Source organism: Bombina bombina, chromosome 9, assembly GCF_027579735.1.
Source record: "Bombina bombina isolate aBomBom1 chromosome 9, aBomBom1.pri, whole genome shotgun sequence".
In the NCBI taxonomy this organism is placed as follows: domain Eukaryota; kingdom Metazoa; phylum Chordata; class Amphibia; order Anura; family Bombinatoridae; genus Bombina; species Bombina bombina.
Window position 1 is genome coordinate 102318664 of NC_069507.1, and position 14949 is coordinate 102333612.

General features: G+C 38.8%; 1 protein-coding gene across 4 annotated transcripts in view; it reads right to left on the reverse strand.

Annotated features, from left to right (window-relative positions):
• Nucleotides 1-14949, reverse strand: part of SLC43A3 (solute carrier family 43 member 3) — a 184435-nt gene that overhangs the window by 151026 nt on the left and 18460 nt on the right. Inside the window, exon 1 of one of the 4 annotated variants that reach the window (XM_053692281.1) lies at nt 5377-5448. The exons of the other annotated variants lie outside the window; for them this stretch is intronic. The gene's annotated coding sequence lies outside the window, so the exon portion shown is untranslated. Of the gene's footprint in view, nt 1-5376; nt 5449-14949 lie in introns of those variants that run through there. 4 annotated transcript variants of the gene reach the window in all.

Genomic DNA, 14949 nt, shown 5'->3' on the forward strand with positions numbered 1-14949 from the left:
GGAGGGGGATCCCTGGCAAAACTCCCATGGAAAATTACATAGTTGATGCAGAGTCTGCTTTTAAGCCATAATGGGTCTAAATCAACTAACATTCCCAAAGTGGCTGTCTCAAAACATCCCGGACAGAAGATAGATTGATAGTGATAGATAGGATAGATAGATATACATAGATTGATAGTTAGATAGAATCGATAGAAGAGAAATAGATAGATTTGTTAGATATATAATTACCCTAATAAATTCTAATAATCAAACATGCGTTTTTGGACCCAACTAGCTTGTGTCAATTAGTACTTTTCTTAGCACTTTAATCCCTGTTCCCCCCCCCCCTATCGGGGGAGTTCTATATGGCCTGCCAGATTACCCTGAAAAATTATAATAATAAGACATGTGGTCTGCTACCTATTTTAACGAGGTTGTGTTTTAAGTACTACCATTCTTAGCACTTTAATCTCTGTAACTCCCCCTATTTGGTGAGGTCTATATGGCCTGGATGATTACCCATACAAAATATAATAATAAGACATCTGCTCTTGGTCTGCGACCCATGGTAACTATGTTGTGTTAATTAGTAATGTCCTTCGCATTTTAATAGCTGTTACTCATACTCACCCTATCGGTGGAGGTCTATATGGCCTGCATGATTACCCTTACAAAATATAACAACCAAACATATGCTCTGGGACCCATGGTAAGTAGGTTGTGTTAAGTAGTACTGTTCTTTGCATTTTCATACCTGTTACAACACCAAATGGTGGCAGGTCTATCTGGCCTTCATGATTAGCTGCACCCAAACCCAAAAAAAAGCCGAGTGGTCTTAGACTAACACCCATGGCTAACTCTGTTGTTTCAATTAGTACTATTCTTAGCACTTTCATCCCTGTTACGGGCGGTCTACATCATGATTAGCCGAACAAAATACTACAATCCAACCTTTGCTCAGTCTTCATAGGCCCTTCATTGTCTGTATTTTGATAGTACAGTTCTTATTATTTTTATAGCTGATACAACACCGAATGTTGTCAGCTCTATATGGCCTGCATGATTAGCTGCACCCAATACAAAAATAAATCCAAGCGGTCTTGGATTAACACCCATGGCTAACTCTGTTGTTTCAAGTAGTACTATTCTTAGCACTTTCATCTCATCATCCCTGTTACTTCCAGGACTCTCGGTGGTGGTGGTCTACATGGCCATCATGATTAGCCTAACCAAATACTACAATCTAACCTTGGCTCAGTCTTCCTAAGGCCCTTCATTGGCTGTATTTTGGTAGTACTGTTCATATTACTACATGGTGGTCTACATGGCCATCATGATTAGCCTAACCAAATACAATGTTTTAAAAATCACAAATTGTTAATTTTTTGAAATATTACTAGTACTGTGGCAACAAATATGATTGTTTGGCACTATTTGGCAAATGAGCCTGTCTGGCACACACGCTGGGAGAAAGGAAACTGCAATTCAATGGCACTAGGAGACTGAAGAATCACAGTCAAAACAGTTATGATTAACAAAAATTCCAATCCTGTTACAATAAATATGAGTGGTGGCACTAATTGTCTAGTTGGGACTGGCACACAGGCAGGCAGGCAGGAGGAAAATGCAATTCAAGGGCACTAGTAGACTGCAGATTGACAGTCAAAACAGTGTTGATTGACAAATTTTGCAATACTGTTAAAAGAAATATGATTGCTAGCACTAATTGGATAGTTGGACCTGGCACACAGGCTGGCAGGCAGTAGAAAAGTGCAATTCAATGGCACAAGCAAAATGAGGATTAAGATCAACAATCAAGATTTTTTTTATTTTAATTAGTAACTATACTGTGACAACAATTAGGATTGGTGTAAATAGTTGGCAAGACGGCCTGGCACAAAAGGATGGCAGGCAGGAGGGAGATGCAATTCAAGGACACTAGGAGACTGATTACTGACAGTCTAAACAGTGATGATTGACAATTTTTGCAATACTGTTAACAGAAATATGATTGCTGACAACAATTGGCTAGGTGGGCCTGGCTCACAGCAGACTGTAAGGCAGGAGGAAAGTGCTATTTAATGGCACCAGCAAACTGAGGATTCAAATCACAGCAACTATTACCAAAAAATTTAATTTTTAATTATTAGAATACTGTCACAACAAATATGATTGGTGTAAATATTTTTTAAGTAGGCCTGGCACACAGGCTTGGAAGGCTGTAGAAAAGTGCAATTCAAAGGCACGAGCAAACTGAGGATTAAGATCAACACTAAATTTTTTTTTTATTTAAATTAATAACTATACTGTCTGACTGTGACAACAATTATGATTGGTGTAAATAGTTGGCTAGACGGCCTGGCACAAAAGGCTGGCAGTGGCAGGCAGGAGGTAAATGAAATTCAATGGCCCTAGGAGACTGAATATTTGCAGTCCAAAAAATTATGTTTTTTTTTTATTACTGTTACAAGAATTGTGATTGGTGCCACTAATTGGCTACTTGGGCCTGGCAGACAGGCTGGCAGATATGAGTCGTGGATGGTAGGTAGGACAGCAATTTAACACAGTATGCTGTGTAAGTGACAAAAACACAGGACTGATAGAAAATTAAGTTACATTACACTAGCAAAATATTTTAACATTTTAGATTTTAATATTAAAATTATGTTAAGAAGTGCAATGCACATATGACTCTATGAGTGGTCGCACTGGCTGGCTGCTACGTAGGGCAGCAATTATAACAACAGTATGCTGTGTAAGTCAGATAGACAGTTAGACACAGGCCTGATAGAAACTACAATTAGATTACACTAGCATAATGATTTAAAGACTTTTTTTTGGAAATTTTAAGAAAAAGGTTAAGCACATACATATGAGTCGTGGCTGGTAGCCTTGGAAGGGCAGCTATTAAAAACAGTAGGCTCTGTATGTCGGATACACACACGCCTGATAGAAAATACTATTAGATTACACTAGAAAAATGATTGAAATTATTTTTTTTGGGGGGGAATTAAAAAAAGGTTAAACACATATGAGTTGTGGCTCATAGACTAGGGAGGGCAGCAAGTAAACACAGTAGGCTCTCTATGTCAGCAAAACACACAGGCCGGATAGAAAATTATATTAGATTACACTAGCAAACAAATTTAAACTTTTTTTTTTATATATATTAAAATTAAGGTGAAAGAAAAATAGATATGAGTGCTGGGTGCCTGCCTGGTACAGACCAATTAACCAAAAGACTGAAAAAAAGAGGTATATTAATGCTGAGTGAGCCTGACAGACACAGGCATGATAGTAAATGTAATTAGATTACACTAGAAAAATATTTTTTTGTGGTTTTTTTTTAAATTAAAAATAATGTTATAAACGGATATTAACACTGCTGGCTGGCACAGAGCAATGAACCAGAGTATATGCTGTGTGACACTGGCCTGATAGAAAATGAAAAAAAATTACACTAGAAAAATAATTATATTTTTGGGTTAGTTAAATTTAAACTAATGTTGTTAGGGAGATATCAGTGGTGGCAGTAATCACAGCATATGCTGTGAGCCTTAAACACACAGCTGAAAGCAAGGCAAATGCTAATAAAAAAAGAAAAAAAAAAAAAAAAAACGGCACGAAATATAGCCCTAAAAAGGGCTTTTTGGGGTGCTGTGCTTGCAGCAGAGATGAGTGGAGTCCTTCTGGACTGTAAATACACTAGCCTAGCTATGTTTTTCCTATTAATGTCAGGAGCAAAAACACAACACGTCCTCTCATTAAAAAAGCAAGGTCGTTATGAGTCTAAAATGGCGGATTCCGAGTAGCTGGGAGTGTCTGTGAGGGAGTGTCTGATGTTGATTGGCTCTAATGTGTCAGGCGGCTGTGACATAAAGGGTCAAAGTTTCCTCAATGATGACACATAGGGGCGGATCGAACATCGCCATGTGTTCGCCCACAACGCGAACGCGAACAACCTATGTTCGCTGTGAACCGTTCGCGGGCGAACAGTTCGGGACATCACTATTTGTAACATTGTTTATAGCAGTGTTATACATAGTTACAAACATTGCTGCCAAAGACTGCTTAAAGTTAATGTACATTTTTATGAATGAGTGCCCGGACCAGCAGTTCCCCGCCCGCAGATCCTCTGTACTAACGTCAGCATTGACAAATCCGGCTTCCTCCAATCATGGCTATTATTGCAAGTGAAACATTATTGCAATATACATTCATTATTTATTTTGCAGGATTTTGTTATAAAATACATCTAAAAAATGTGTTTGTTTCACTTTCTCCCAGGGAGGCGTGGGTTAATACTTTAAGGCAATCTATGCAAGCTTTTGTTTGCTTTCCCTCCCTCCCTAAGCTTCTATGGTGTCACATGCTGGAATATCAGTTTTGCATCAACAATCATGATAGGTAAATTATTCTTTGCAATAGTTACCAAGTTGAATCAGTACTAAATCACCAGTCAACACAGGAGATTTGCATAACCAACAAATGCAAGATAACAAGACAATGCAATAGCACTTAGTCTGAACTTCAAATGAATAGTAACATTTTTTAATTTTTTTTTATATTTGTAGAGCGCCAACAGATTTTGCAGCAAAGAGTAAAGCGAAACATGACACTCTCTCAAAAATAGTTATTCTATTTTCTGACAATTTTAAAAGTCATGTCTATTTCCACTCCCCCTGTACCATGTGACAGCCATCAGCCAATCCCAAATGCATACATGTACCATGTGACAGCTATCAGCCAATCACAAATGCATGTACGCTTATTCTGTGAATTCTTGCACATGCTCAGTAGGAGCTGGTGACTCAAAAAGTTGAAATATAAAAAGACTGTGCACATTTTGTTAATGGAAGTAAATTGGAAAGTTGTTTAAAATTGCTGCTCTATCTGAATAATGAAAGTTTAATTTTGACTTGAGTGTCCTTTTCAGGGAATACAAGAGTGCATACAGAGTGTGTGCTATATCTGCATATTAGTCTATGATTGGTTAGCAGGGGTTCTTTTATTCTGGGTGAAAGGGAAATCAGTGACAAGAATAAACCTAAAACAATATACTCATTTGACAAAATAAAGCTGCTGTTTTCAATGCAAAATTATTCTTATATATGAAGGTTTATAATCGTGTAGTTTCCAATTTGTGTTTAGTGTCCCTTTAAGACACATGCACGCTCCTGAGCTCCTATCAGCCTACCTTGATTTACTCTTCAACAAAGGACACCAAAATTGATCAAATGTGTACGCTCTACCTGAATCATGAAAGTTTAGTTTTGACTTTACTGTCCTTTTAATAAAATAATATCTGAAGGCGATATAAGAAAAACTGCTATTACTTTTAACATTTCATTATTTTACAACAATCAGTATTTACATAAATAACCACTCACGTACTAAGTAAAACTTTGAAGAACGCCCCCAGGAGTGAGCACTCTCCCTGGACACAGCTCAGGCACTGATTGAGCTGCAGAGACAACTTTGTGTCCTCTGTGTGCAGATTCCTTTCATTGACCAAGGTGACAGATCTGTCAGATCAATATGATATCTTCTGGTTGCTGATAATTTTTCTTGTGTCCTTCTCTGCTTTTGTGATCCTTCAGCCTTTCACACCTTTTCAGATCTGAACTTTCACAGACTTCTTCCACTGGTACTCTTGAACATACGGTCAGTGACTGTATTAAATACAGAGGCGGAAAAACTACCCACTCAAAGTGAGCTTCATAACCCTGACCCTCCGTAGATCTTACAGATTTGCAGGTTTCTTCCTACTGGTTTGTCTTTACTGGTGTTTCTTACCAGTCCTGCCCGCACTTCTTCACCAATAAGATGTTACAGGAACTTCCCAGACACAGAGATAGAAGTAAATGCTTTTATTCCAATCCTTGAAATAACAGGTTGAAATATGAATGTAACAGACTAGAGATACAGATGCAGATGTTCCAGAAATGTCTGAGAAAAAGAGTTTTTGCAAGGATTTTATAACCTGCTTGACACGTAGGCACTAATTATTACTAGATTCTAAAATATTCTTTCACATGCAAAAATAAGTGGAATATTTAAAAAAGTGGTTGTGGTTAACAGTACATTTATTTTGTGATGTGAAAAATTAAAGTTTGAAAGATGGGATCTGAGCTAAACACAGCTTGGTACTAAGAAAAACATTCCAAAAAGGAGAAGGGAGTGTGCAGTGAAACTGTGTATCTAGAGATGATTTGTAAGACAGTTAAATTACAGCCATGTTGCATAATAAATAAATTACAGCCATGTTGCATATATCAACCATAGTAGATATATTTAGTCATAATTTATGTACTCTAGCGATAGGGCCAGATAAAAAAAAATGCTTCTAGGGAATCATTTGTCACAAAAAATAATTCTGGGGTCATTCAGAATTTACTTGTTAAAGGGACATAAAACCCCACATTTTTCTTTCATGACTCACATAGAGCATACATTTTAAATCAACTTTCCAATTTATTGTTATTAATTTTGCTTCATTCTCTTTTCTTTATTAAAGAAGCAGCAGTGACTACTGGTCGCTAGGTGAACAAGCCACTGAAAATGGGTATACAAGTGCAGCCGCCAATAAGCAGCTAGCTCCAAGCTCCTAAGCCTACCTAGGTATGCTTTTCAACAAAGGATAACAAGAGAATGAAGCAAATTAGATGAAAGAAGTAAATTGGAATGCTGTTTAAAATTGTATGTTCTGATTCATGAAAGAAAAATGTTGGGCTTCATGTCCCTTTAAAAAAAAAAAGTAAAATCTTCCCAAAAATATTTGGACACTTAAAGGACCACTCAATGCAGTACAATTCCATAATTAACAAGGGCATAATAAAAAGACAATGGGTCCTTATTATCATAGTGCGAGCGGACATGATCCGATATTGCGGCACATCGATAAATGCCAACAGCATACGCTCTAGCAGGGGGTGTCAATCAACCCGATCGTATTTCATCGGGTTGATTTCTGTCCGCCACCACAGAGCAGGCAGACAGGTTATGGAGCCTGAAGGCTCGCCGAAAACACGGGGCATCAAGCTCCATACGTAGCTTGATAAATATACCCCAATGAGTTAACACCTACTCTTAATTTCAAATAAGCAGTAGATTTTTTTCTAACAATTTTTTTTTCTCCCTGTATCATGTGACAGACATCAGTCAATCACAGACTAGTATATGTATACCATGTGAGCTTGTGCACATGCTCAGTAGAATCTTGTTCCCCAGAAAGTGTTAATATAAAAAGACTGTGCAAAATTTGATAATAAAAGTAAATTGGAAAGTGTCTTAAAACTGCATGTTCTATCTGAATAATTTTGACTTGATTGTCCCTTTAAATGACCTCCTTTGCCTCAAGGCATTACAAACATGGCACAGAAATGAGGGGGGTCAAACACTACTGTTTACTTGTATCACTGGCAGCCAAAGAGTTATCATTATTGATGTGTATGTTACTGGCATCCAAAAGTTAAAATTACTGCTCAGTTGTGAAAAATATACATGTTTGGGTCAAGAGTGGGGGATTGGGGGGCATTGTGTGACGCTCACCTACCATTAAGCCCAGTCACTTAGAGATTGTCCAGTATTTGTGTGGAGAACATCTGGCAACCCTAGAGAGAGAAGATCTAAATTTATGTGAGGTGACTGTAAAAAACACCACAGACCACAAACCTGGGTATACAAAGATGCAATCAGTAAACAGAAATAAATGTTTTCCATAATACTTAGTGGCATGATAGGTAGGAGAAGTCTAAAGCCATAAAAATGTATCCTGCTATAAAAGACAACACCAGTATACATATAAATAGATTAACTAGTTCACGAAAAGTACTATTTGAAATTCATTGGCAGTACAGTCTACCAATAGCAGCCCATATATTGCATTGACCATTCATTGGGGGGAAAAACTACAAATCATAGCTCACAATGTAATTTTAATAGGATATGTTAATATTTTTTATAGTATACAAAAAAAGCAAAAATGTAAACTTAACATTTCATTTAAAGTGATGGTAAATCCTAGCATTTGTGAAATGCTAGGATTTACCAGTGGAACAAATGAAGGGGACTTTCAGTCATGAAGTATAAAATACTTCATGCTCAAAGATCCTTTATTTGTTTGAAGCGTTCGCCGCACTGAGCTCCTGTGAGGTGACGTTTCCACCTCTTCGCTAATAGCCGTGCGGGCCAGCTGGAAACGTCACCTCACAGCAAGATAGCATTCTAAAGTGGGCTGACTGAGGAGCTCAGTTCGGCAAATGCTTCAAACAAATAAAGGGACTTTCAACATAAAGTATTTTATACTTCATGGGGTCTATTTATTAAAGCTTCAACTGACAATACGATTGAATCTGTTCGCATCATTTCCGACACAAATTGAATCCGCCATAATTATCAAAGTGTCAAGATCATCAAATGTTGAAATTTGTGACGTAATATACGATCTCAATCTGACGCAGATCGATGCTTACGTCATTACAGATGTTCCGAATACACATTCAACTCTATTTGACCCTTTTCCAAATTTAACAAACATTCAACAGGTACGCTCGCGGCTATTCTGACACAGCATACCTAGTTTTCAAACCGCTACCCTTGAGGCCGCGGATGCCATAGAAATCAATAGGAGTCTGAAAGCACCGAAAGCTTATGTTTGATGCTGCCAGAGAATGAAGCATATTGCATTAATTTCTATGGTAGAAAAAAAGTTACGTTTACACCTAACACCCTAACATAAACACCCCTCATCTGCCGCCCCCGACATTGCAGACACAAATAAAATGTATTAACCCCTATCCCGCCACTCCCCGACACCGCCGCCACTAAATAAACTTATTAACCCCTAAACCTCTGGCCTCCCACATTACCACCACTAACTAAACCTATTAACCCCTAAACCGTCAGCCCACCACATCGCAAAAAACTAAATTAAGCTATTAACCCCTAAACCTAACAACCCCCTAACTTTAAATTAAAATTACAAGATCCCTATCTTCAAATAAATTAAAACTTACCTGTAGAATTAAAATAAACTAATTTAAATCTAATGTAATAAACTAAATTACATATTAAAAAAACCTAACACTACTAAAATTATTTAAATATACAATTAAACATTATTACAAAGTATTAATTTACAAAAAAAAAAAACACTATTGGCTAGATTACGAGTTTTGCGGTAAGCTGAAAAAGCAGCGTTAACAGTTCCTAACGCTGCTTTTTCACTACCGCTGGTATTACGAGTCTTGCAGGTTTAGGGGCACCACACACTTTTTTGGCCTTAACGCAAACCGACTTACGTAAACTTCGTAAACCCTTTTTTCTATGGGACTTCCATAGCGCCGGTATTACGAGTCTGTCCTGGGAGGCCAAAAAGTGAGCGGTACACCCTCTACCTCCAAGATTCCTAACGCATTCTAAAGTCAGTAGTTATGAGTTTTACACTACAACGCTGTAGCATAAAACTCATAACTAAAGTGCTAAAAAGTACACTAACACCCATAAACTACCTATTAACCCCTAAACCGAGGCCCTCCCGCAACGCAAACACTATAATAAAATTTTTAACCCCTAATCTGCCGCTACGGACATCCCCGCCACTAGAATAAACATATTAACACCTAAACCGCCACACTCCCGCCTCGCAAACACTAGTTAAATATTATTATCCCCTAATCTGCCGCCCCTAACATCGCCACCACCTACATTATACTTATTAATCCCTAATCTTCTGCTCCGGACATCGCCGCAACCTACATTATATTTATTAACCCCTAATCTACTGCCCCAACATCGCCGCCAGCTACCTACATTTATTAACCCCTAATCTGCCGTCCCCATTGTCGCTGCCACTATTCTAAATTTATTAACCCTTTAAACTTAAGTATAACCCTAACACAAATATAATTTAAATAAATCTAAATAAAATTCCTATCATTAACTAAATTATTCCTATTTAAAACTAAATACTTACCTATAAAATAAACCCTAAGCTAGCTACAATATAACTAATAGCTACAATGTAGCTATCTTAGGGTTTATTTTTATTTTACAGGTAAGTTTGTATTAATTTTAACTAGGTAGAATAGTTACTAAATAGTTATTAACTATTTAATAACTACCTAGCTAAAATAAATACAAATTGACCTGTAAAATAAAACCTAACCTATGTTACAATAACACCTAACACTACACTACAATTAAATAAATTACCTACATTAACTATTTAAATAAATTAAATTAAATTAGCTAAATCACAAAAAAAACAACACTAAATTACAGAAAATAAAAATAAATTACAAGATCTTTAAGCTAATTAAACCTAATCTAATAGCCCTATCAAAATAAAAAAGCCCCCCCCAAATAAACCCCCCCCCCCCTAGCCCTATACTAAACTATCAATAGCCCTTAAAATGGCCTTTTGCGGGGCATTGCCCCAAAGAAATCAGCTCTTTTGCCTGTAAAAAAAAATACAAAGAACCCCCCCAACAGTAAAACCCACCAACCACACAACCAACCCCCCAAATAAAAGCCTAACTAAAAAAACCTAAGCTCCCCATTGCCCTGAAAAGGGCATTTGGATGGGCATTGCCCTTAAAAGGGCATTTAGCTCTATTGCAGGCCCAAAGCCCTAACCTAAAAAATAAACCCACCCAATACACCCTTAAAAAAATCCTAACACTAACCCCCGAAGATTCACTTACCGGGAGAAGTCTTCATCCAAGCGGCAAGATGTCCTCAAGGAAGCCAGCAGAAGTGGTCCTCCAGACGGGCAGAAGTAGTCCTCCAGACGAGCAGAAGTCTATCTTCATCCTTCTGACGCGGAGCGGCTCCATCTTCAAGACATCTGGCGCGGAGCATCCTCTTCAAACGACGTCTTCTTCGGAATGAATATCACTTTAAGTGACGTCATCCAAGATGGCTTCCCTTAGCTTGCTATTGGCTGATAGAATTCTATCAGCCAATCGGAATTAAGGTAGAAAAAATCATATTGGCTGATGCAATCAGCCAATAGGATTGAGCTGGCATTCTATTGGCTGTTCCAATCAGCCAATAGAATGCAAGCTCAATCCTATTGGCTGATTGGATCAGCCAATAGGATTGAAGTTCAATACTATTGGCTGATTGCATCAGCCAATAGGATTTTTTCAACCTTAATTCCGATTTGCTGATAGAATTCTATCAGCCAATCGGAATCTAAGGGACGCCATCTTGAATGACGTCACTTAAAGTGATATTCATTCCGAAGAAGACGTCGTTTGAAGAGGATGCTCCGCGCCGGATGTCTTGAAGATGGAACCGCTCTGCGTCGGAAGGATGAAGATAGAAGATGCCGTCTGGATGAAGACTATAGTGGCGGCGACGTTGGGGGCGGCAGATTAGGGGTTAATAAGTGTAGGTAGGTTGTGGCGACATTGGGGGCGGGAGATTAGGGGTTAATAAATATAATGTAGGTGTCGGCAATGCTGAGGGCAGCAGATTAGGGGTTAATAAGTATAATGTAGGTGGCGGTGGTGTCCGGAGCGGCAGATTAGGGGTTAATAAGAATAATGTAGGTGTCGGCGATGTTGGGGGCGGCAGTTTAGGGGTTAATAAGTGTAAGATTAGGGGTGTTTAGACTCGGGGTTCATGTTAGGGTGTTAATAAAATGTGTTTCCCCATGGGAATCAATGGGGCTGCGTTACTGAGATTTACGCTGCTTTTTGGCAGGTGTTAGACTTTTTCTCAGTCGGCTCTGCCCATTGATGTCTATGGGGAAATCGTACACGAGCACGTACGACCAGCTCACTGCTGACTTAAGCAGTGCTGGTATTGGAGTGTAGTGTGGAGCAAAATTTTGCTCAACGCTCACTTCTTGCCTTTTAACGCCAGGTTTGTAAAATCCTGTAATACCAGCGCTGCAGGTAAGTGAGCGGTGAGAAAAAAACGGAACAGTAGCACTGCATAGCTCCTAACGCAAAACTCGTAATCTAACCGTAAGTTACAAAAAATAACAAACACTAAATTACTTAAAATAACAAACGAAATTATCAAAAATAAAATGTTTTACACCTAGGGGGATATCTATCAAGCTGTCAACTTTGTTGCATTCGATGGCACCAATACGTTCGCCTAACATTGCAGCCACAGACCTGAACATGATCTCCATATTTATAAAAAAATCTGGCAAAAAAACGCACACCAAGTACGGGGAGATGAGCATCGGACTGTTGTTATCAATCTCGCTGCTATTCGGCTTTTTACCAACTTTATTTATACCCTGTCACTAAACGCCGCCACTATACTAAATTGTTTAACTCCTATGCCGCCACTCCCGGACCCCGCTGCAACTAAATAAAAGTATTAACCCCTATCCCGCCGCTTCTGGACCCCACTGCAACTAAATAAAAGTATTAACCCCTATCCTGCTGCTCCCAGACTCTACCGCAACTAAATAAAAGTATTAACCCCTATCCCGCCGCTCCCGGACCCCACCACAACTAAATAAAAGTATTAACCCCTAAACCCCTGGCCTCCCACATCACTACCACTAACTAAACCTATTAACCCCTAAACCGCCAGCCCCCCACTTCGCCATAAACTAAATTAAGCTATTAACCCCTAAACCTAACAATCCGCTAACTTTACATTAAAATTACAACATCCCTATCTTATAATAAATTAAAACTTACCTTTAGAATTAAATTAAACTATATTAAACTATTAATTAATCTACCCTAACTATTATACTAAAATTACATTAAACTACCAATTAAATTAACTATATTACATATTAAAAAAAAAACTAACCCTACTCAAATTATTTAAATCTACAATTAAAAATTACTAAATTATAAAAAAAAATAAACGCTAAGTTACAAAAAATAAAAAACACAAAATTACGGGGAAAAAAACACAGTATCAAAAATAAAAACGGATTACACCTAATCTAATAGTCCTATCAAAATAAAAAAGCCCCCCAAAATAAAAAAACTCCTAGCCTACAATAAACTACCAATGTCCCTTAAAAGGGCCTTTTGCGGGGCATTGCCCCAAAGAAATCAGCTCTTTTTTTTTAAAGAAAAATACAAACACCCCCCAACAGTAAAACCCACCACCCACACAACCAACCCCCCCAAATAAAAACCCTATCTAAAAAAACTAAGCTCCCCATTGCCCTGAAAAGGGCATTTGTATGGGCATTGTGCTCTTTTACTGCCCAGACCCTACTCTAAAAATAAAACCCACCCAAAAAGCCCTTAATTAAACCTAACACTAACCCCCGACAATCCACTTACAGTTCTTGAAGTTCCGCTTGAAGGATCCATCCAGCCGGCAAGAAGTCTTCATCCGGGTGGCAAGAAGTCTTCATCCGGGCGGCCTCTTCTATCTTCATCTGGCGCGGAGCGGGTTCATCCTGAAGACATCCGGCGAGGAGCTCCTCTTCAATACGGTCTCCGCCGTAAACTGGATCTTGTAATTTTAGTATAATAGTTAGGGTAGGTTAATTAATAGTTTAATATAGTTTAATTTAATTCTACAGGTAAGTTTTAAATTATTATTTGATAGGGATGTTGTAATTTTAATTTAAAGTTAGCGGGTTGTTAGGCTTAGGGGTTAATAGCTTAATTTAGCTTATAGCGATGTGGGGGGCTGGCAGTTTAGGGGTTAATAGGTTTAGTTAGTGGTAGTGATGTGGGAGGCCAGGGGTTTAGGGGTTAATATGTTTATTTAGTTGCGGTGGGGTCCGGGAGAGGCGGAAAAGGGGTTAATACTTTTATTTAGTTGTGGTGGGGTCCGGGAGTGGCAGAATAGGGGTTAATAACTTTATTTAGGTTGCAGCGGGGTCCGGGAGCGGCAGAATAGGGGTTAATACATTTATTTAGTTGCGGTGGGGTTGAGGCGGCAGATTAGGGGTGTTTAGACTTGGGGCTTATGTTAGGGTGTTAGGTGTAAACTTTACTGGTTTTCTACCATATAAATCAATGGGATACCTGGCAGCATCGAACATAAGCTTTCAGACTCCCATTGATTCCTATGGCATCCGCGGCCTCCAGGGTGGCGGATTGAAAACCAGGTACGCCGGGCCGGAATAGCCACAAGCGTACCGGTTAACTATTTGATGACATTTGAAAAAGTGTCAAATAGTGCCGAATGTGTATTCGGAACATCTGTAATGACGTAAGCATCGATCTGTGTCGGATTGAGACCGGCAGATCGTATGTTCTGTCACAGATTTCAACTTTTGCCGGTCTGTAGGCTTTGATAACTTGATCGAATCAAGCTCGCCACAATTACGCTGTGGAATTCCAGCGTCTTTGCGGTTGACGGCTTGATAAATATACCCCCTAATCTAATAGCCCTATCAAAATAAAAAAGTCCCCCAAAATAAAAAAAACCTAGCCTACAATAAACTACCAATAGCCCTTAGGCTAGCCATAGGACCTTTTGCAGGGCATTGCCCTAAGTTTAACAGCTCTATTACCTGGAAAAAAATACAAAGACGCCCACAAGTAAAACCCACCACCCAACCAACCCCACAAAATAAAAACCCTAACTCTAAAAAAACCTAAGCTACCCATTGCCCTGAAAAGGGCATTTGTATTGGCATTGCCCTTAAAAGGGCAGTCAGCTCTTTTGCATTGCCCTTAAAAGGACATTTAGCTCTTTTGCATAAAGCCCAAATCCCTAAACTAAAAATTAAACCCACACAAAAAAAGTTTAAAAAAGCCTAACACTAACCCACGATGATCCACTTACAGTTCTGAAGTCCTGACATCCAGGCGGAGAAGTCTTCATCCATGCGGCGATGTCTTCATCCATCCGGCAAAGTCTTCATCCATTCAGGCGGCGTCTTCTATCTTCATCCCGGAGGCGCAGGGCGGGTCCATCCTGAAGATGTCCGACGCGGAGCTTCTCTTCAATACGGTCGCTGCCGTAAACTGAGCTTGAATGCAAGGGACGTGATTCAACATGGTGTCCCTT